Source organism: Rhinatrema bivittatum, chromosome 1 (assembly GCF_901001135.1).
Source record: "Rhinatrema bivittatum chromosome 1, aRhiBiv1.1, whole genome shotgun sequence".
Taxonomy (NCBI): Eukaryota; Metazoa; Chordata; class Amphibia; order Gymnophiona; family Rhinatrematidae; genus Rhinatrema; species Rhinatrema bivittatum.
This window is the reverse complement of record NC_042615.1, coordinates 22,984,523-22,990,522: the sequence shown is the minus strand read 5'-3', so window position 1 is coordinate 22,990,522 and position 6,000 is coordinate 22,984,523. Positions and strand designations below refer to the sequence as shown.

The window sequence follows — 6,000 nt, the reverse complement described above, 5'->3', positions numbered from 1 at the left end:
TTCACTATGGAATAGGCTCGTTCTCGAGCGGATGATATCAATATTCTTACCTTTCTTTTGAAAAGGATTAAAGGCCTGGCTCTTCACGCAGACCTTTGATTAAGTGTGAAGAGAGTTAAGACTGGCTTTGGTTCTCTATAGATTGGTGTTGCTAAAATTAGCAGTACTATTTAATTAGATTTTTGTTTTCTGTGACTACATTAATTATGTTTGGATGTTCTCTAATCTGAGATATTCAGCATTTCTATGGTCTGTTTTACTGTCTATGATACTAGTGACAACTCAAGTTATATTCTGTATTTAGTCTGTATTGCACAATGTACATTTTGTTTGTGTGTTATTTATTGTTTTATGTTATTGAGATTCCTGGAAAGGAAATGTTGTATTGTACCGTGCCCGGAGCATGAATGCACTCAGGCGTGGCACAGATTTAAAAAATAAATACATGAAATGGATGAGCATTAGAAGCAAACTGAACAAATAAAATCCGAGCCAGTTTGATGCTTTTCTCAAACAGATTTTCACCCCCTCTTCCAAAGGTGCAAGGAAGGGGCAGTTTATCTATCGGTTAATCCCCGAAATGAAATATGGATAATGCTATAATAATTTAACATTCTGCCTGTGCCGCCTTAGGAAATTGCTTTTGTATTGATGAAGCCACCATGCCGTTGACCGGCAAAAGAAAAGAAAAAGCTAGACCTTATTAACATGTAACCAGATGGTCCCAAAATATTGATTCCAGCGGTAATAAGGAGCTCTAGCTTCAGGTATGTCTTAGATGTTAAACTCTGTTGAAGGAATAACTCCCTCTTGGTTTCTCACTTGGCTGCCTGAGACACTAATTCTCAGCTCAAAAGATTATCTCACACTTCACTGGCTTTGGTATCTTGATATAATCATCTGCTGTGAACTTTCTCTGCACTTCGCAGATACACTGCAGGGAACTGAGCAGTCAGAAGAGATAAAATAATGCTAGTTTTATCCCAGCTAGTTTTATCATAATAGCTACTGTTTTCTTTAGATTTCAGGCGTGCTCTCTCAAATTTTGTTTTAAGCATTATTCAAGGTGAATATAAATAGGAAGACTAAGGGACCGACTTTTATTTATTTATTTTTAATTGTTAGTTCTTGAGACAATTTCACAAACAGCTCCAAGGTCAGGTGCTCTGCATACGAACAGATCTTTACTGTCCTTTTCAAGTGTGATTTCAACACCACCCTAATCACAGAGCGATGGAAACGATGCTCACAGTCACTACCTATAATGGGCTGAGTTTAGAGATTTATGGGCTCATTTCAAACTGATGACATGGTGGATGTACTGAGCTGCCATGTGACCCTGCAGGAGGACCTTTGACCATTCCTGCTGTTTAAACTTGCAGGGTAATGCATTGGTAGAACTGCTTATTCGGTATGAAATCAACACTGGAGCTATCACAGATCAAGTGGATAGGGCCTCAGAAAAGGTCAGAGCAAGCCAGACCTCTTCCTTCAGAAGCTGGGTCCTGTGGTAGCTGTGAGTATGAGGCTTCTAAATAGAGCTGCACCAGAATAATTTCTATAAAGGCAGTCAAGCAATGGCTCAGGCCTAATGCCAGACCATCGGTTAAATTTTGAGGCATAATATTTATTTATTTATTTATCAGATTTTCTAGACCGTCATGGTTTACATACTTAAGAAAATAAATACCGGTACATCTTTGGGTATAAAATAATTATGGGCATACACAGCAATACAATAAAATAAATTTTACAATAAAACAAATAGATAAAATCAATATAAAATATTGATAAGAACAGCATAAAAAGAATAAGATTAGTAAAAAAGCATCACTCAGCCGTGCTGTAAGCTCTCTTAAACAACCAGCTTGTTTTAATGTATTCAGTAGAAGCGCATAGGGTTGTTCAGAGAAATTGTTTTCATTTTGGTTCATATTTTTTGTTTGTTTTTGGATCATTTTAAATTTTTTGTTTCATTATCTGGGCTTCTTTTTCTTTTGTTTTTGTTTCAGAAAACAGTGCTTACCTTTTCAGGATTTTCTGGGGGAATGTGTATTCATTTTGGGTAAAACGAAGCCTAACAAAAATGCCTGATTTGGTTCAGATTTCCGATCATTTTAAGACCCTGTGGTGCTTGTTTCTATAGACCTGGACATTGACTTCAGAATCTCTATTCACTGGGAAAACTCTGAATCAGTCAGCCAAACCGCCCTCGTCCAACCTTACTGTTGAAGGAAGTGGTGGCATAGGCATATATATTAAAGAGCCCAATCCGAGTCCTTAGAGGTTTGCAAGTGGGCGGGGCTTGTTAAAGGTGGCCCAATATATCCTAATGCTTGGCTTCTTACCACATGAGCTTCTTCTCTGGAAAGCTTGGCAGACGTCGTAGACGATGACGCCAAATGGTCAACAAACATCATCTGCTTTGAAGTGCCAAAAGGCAGAATTGAAATAAAAATAAAGAAACAAAATAAAAAATATGATCATTGCAAAGGAACCGTTTGCTTAACTAAGAAATCATTCAAAAAATGACAGTATGAGTGGCACGAGAAATATGTGCGCCAATAAATAGCCTCTCCCCAGCAAGACATTCCGTCAGCATTGCTTTTTAGGATTTAGCATGAAAACGCTTGCCTTTGCATGCACCCACATTTCCTATGGCAATGCATGTTTAATTCCCCTGCAGTAGCAGCCATAAAGAGTTTATTTATTTTTTTAAAACAAGAAAATAGCAAGCCAGGAGAATGCTCCGTGTTTCCTTGCCATGAAAAAGCATCAATACGCTGACCAGTTTGAAAACTGAGTCGTTTTATTATGCAGTAATTAATGGTGCTGAGAAATTTGGCAATCGTCCTAACAGTGCAGAGAATTCTCCACCACTCTGACACAAGACTATTTTTTTGTTTTCTGTGTGAGGCTTTCTGAAGAACCCAATTATTCTGCAGAGAAAAAAAAAAGTATTCACCTTTCGGTTTTGCTGCTGTCATTTCTTGTGGTTCCTGAAGGAGGACTGCGGTTAGTGTCCCGTAGTCTAGACGGATTTCATTCTCTTAGGGCAAGTAAATAATTGTGTGCCTGTCTCTAGCTGGGCCTTTGGTAGAATTACTGGTTATAAATTCTCTCACAGTGTCTGCGGCTCCTAACAAGAATACGCGCACCGGCGGTTTTCCTCGGCTTGATTTTTTTTAATGTTAGGTCAAGCGGATTCTCTCTTATTAGCAACCGGTGGAATCTGTGCGAGACAAAGATGCGGCATTGTTAAGAGTTTGTTTGAAGAGAGCAGACATTCACACTACCTGCTGTTTTCTGGACTGAGCTGTGCAGATACTGACTTTATATCAAGTGTTGCTGTAGCAAATTAAAGACCTCCTATCTAATACATTAGGAGTATGCACTCACTTATGCACTTATTTATGTCTGTGGTTTATTTCATTTACTTCATTTTAAAATACTGATTAGATGGGGCAGAAGTGACTGGGGATTGCTTCTGCTCCATTTGGACTTTATAGAACAGCGTTGGGACAAGAGGCTTCCAAGGGGAAAAGGGGGCATCTCTCAGAGAGGCCTTGAATGTTTTAGGTTTGTCAGTTGGGGCAGGAAAGGTTGTGAGTTGGGGGCGGGGAGGAGGAGCGTGGTTCTGGTTTAGGACCTTTAAAATGATCGGTTTAATTTCAAATGAAAGCACATTCATGTCGTGCATTAAGGGCCTGATTTTCTAAAGCTTTATCCAGTTTAGTGTCTACTGTCTATGGGAAGAAAAAAACAACGTGTTAAATTAGGCTCCTAGGTTCCTTTCGCAAAGGTGAACATAAAGTTAACCTGCCTTATTCTTGTGTCTGTAGTTTATAGTGATCTTTTCTTACCCACATCCTACTTAGTCAAGTACTCACAGGGACTATGACCAGAACACTGAGCCAAATGCTCCCCATTGTCATGCAGTGTTCATCCCATGCCCCTTTGAGAACAGTGAAAGAATTCAAAGGGGCATGGAATAAACATTGTGGATCCCTAAAGGCCATGAACGAAGGAAGGGTGGGAATGCGGAATTGGATTCAGACAGCTACCAATGAGGGTTCTGACTTTTATGGTCTGGGGAACTGATAATAGGGATGTGCAGCAGGGACGGATTCATCCCATTCGGTATTCGTATTCATCAGGACCCAAATCCATTGCATCCATTCTCGGGGGACCCCGATCCGTTCATTAGTTAAATATGTATTTGTTTCCCAAAAGAAACCCCATCCCAACCCTTTAAATTTAAAGAACTAGAACCCCCCACCCTCCTGACTCCCCCAAGACTTGCCAAATGTCCCTGGTGGTCCAGTCGGGATCCTGGAGCGATCTCCTGCACTCGGGCCGTTGGCTGCCGGTATTCAAAATGGCGCCGATAGCCTTTGCCCTTACTATGTCACAGGGGCTACCGGTGCCTTTCGTTGGCCCCGTCACATGGTAGGAGCAATGGACGGCTGGCACCATCTTGTGCTATGTCACAGGGGCCGACCAATGGCACCGGTAGCCCCTGCGACATAGTAAGGGCAAAGGCTATTGGCGCCATTTTGATTACTGGCAGCCGACGCTCCGAGTGCAGGAGGTCACTCCCGGACCCCTGCTGGACCACCAGGGACTTTTAGCAAGTCTTGGGACCCTCCTGACCCTTACAAAACTTGCCAAAAGTCCAGCGGGGGTTCGGGAGCGACCTCCTGCACTCCGGCCTTCGGATGCCGACGGTCGGCCCCTGTGACATAGTGAAGGCAAAGGCGATTGGCGCCATTTTGAGTACTGGCATCCGAAGGCCAGAGTGCAGGAGGTCGCTCCCGGACCTCTGGGAGCGACCTCCTGCACTCGGAGCTTTGGCTGCCAGTAATCAAAATGGAACCGATAGCCTTTGCCCATACTATGTCATAGGGGCTACCGGTGCCATTGGTCAGCCCCTGTCACATGGTAGGAGCACAAGATGGTGCCGATGACAATGTGACAGGGGCTGACCAATGGTACCGGTAGCCCCTGTGACATAGTAGGTCAAAGGCTATCGGCGCCATTTTGAAACCAGCACCAAGGGTGTGAGTGCAGGGGATGTCTCCTGGCCCTCCCGCTGGACCACCAGAGAGTTTTGGTAAGTCTTGGGGGGGGGGGGGGGTCAGAGGGTGGGGGGGTTGTTTAAATTGGTTTCTTTAGGCTGCCAAATAATTCGGCAAAGATTTGTTTATTCATGGGGAATCGCGATACGTTTCGCTTCCCCACGAATATGGCCACATCCGTTGTGGATTGCCAATATGTAGCGACTGAATGCACACCCCTAGCGCGTAACCTGCCTGGAGCAGCAGATACTACCCTTAACAGAAGGCATGGGATTACTACCCTTAACCAATAAGCCCTGATGCTTTTGATACAATTGCAATATCACTCTCTGCTTCAATGGAGGGGATGGATGGTGGAGGGAAAGAGGAATTTGGATTCAGAGATAACCAACATGCGCTATGGCTTTTTTATAGTCTGGAGGGAGCAGACATTAAGAGGTATTTATTTATTTGTTTGTTTTTCTATACCAATGTTCAATCAAACATATCACACCAGTTTACAGCATAACAGATGTTCTATAGGAAGAATAGCTTCTTATTTTACATTGAAACTTTGTAACATATGTAACAATATAAATTGTGGGGTAATAGTTATTTCCCTAGCTCTCTGGATAGCCTATTTACATTGAAATTTTTTATAAGAGTGTAACAATATAACTTGTGAAGTAAATAAACAGCAGCAGTGTATAGCGTAGCAGAGAATTTTATGCGAATTGGTATCTTCTTATTTTACATTAATATAGTGTGTACCATTTGCAGTAATGTAACTTGAGGAACCGAGTAACAGTGAATTCTATATAGAGAAGCAAAGAACAGAATAGCAAAGAGTTGTATACTAATTACTAACTTCTTATTTTACATTGACACATTGTAGCATTTGCAGTAATCTAGCTTGAGGAATAGTAGAGGGTGGGGATGTAGG

The 6,000-nt window shown here is 42.0% G+C and overlaps 1 long non-coding RNA gene across 1 annotated transcript in view; it reads left to right on the top strand.

Moving 5' to 3' along the window:
* The first annotated feature begins 1,420 nt into the window (after positions 1-1,420).
* Positions 1,421-6,000, top strand: part of LOC115079837 — a 36,018-nt gene continuing 31,438 nt past the window's right edge. The window contains exon 1 of the long non-coding RNA XR_003853395.1: positions 1,421-1,516. This is a non-coding gene — a long non-coding RNA (uncharacterized LOC115079837). The remainder of the gene's footprint in view (positions 1,517-6,000) is intronic.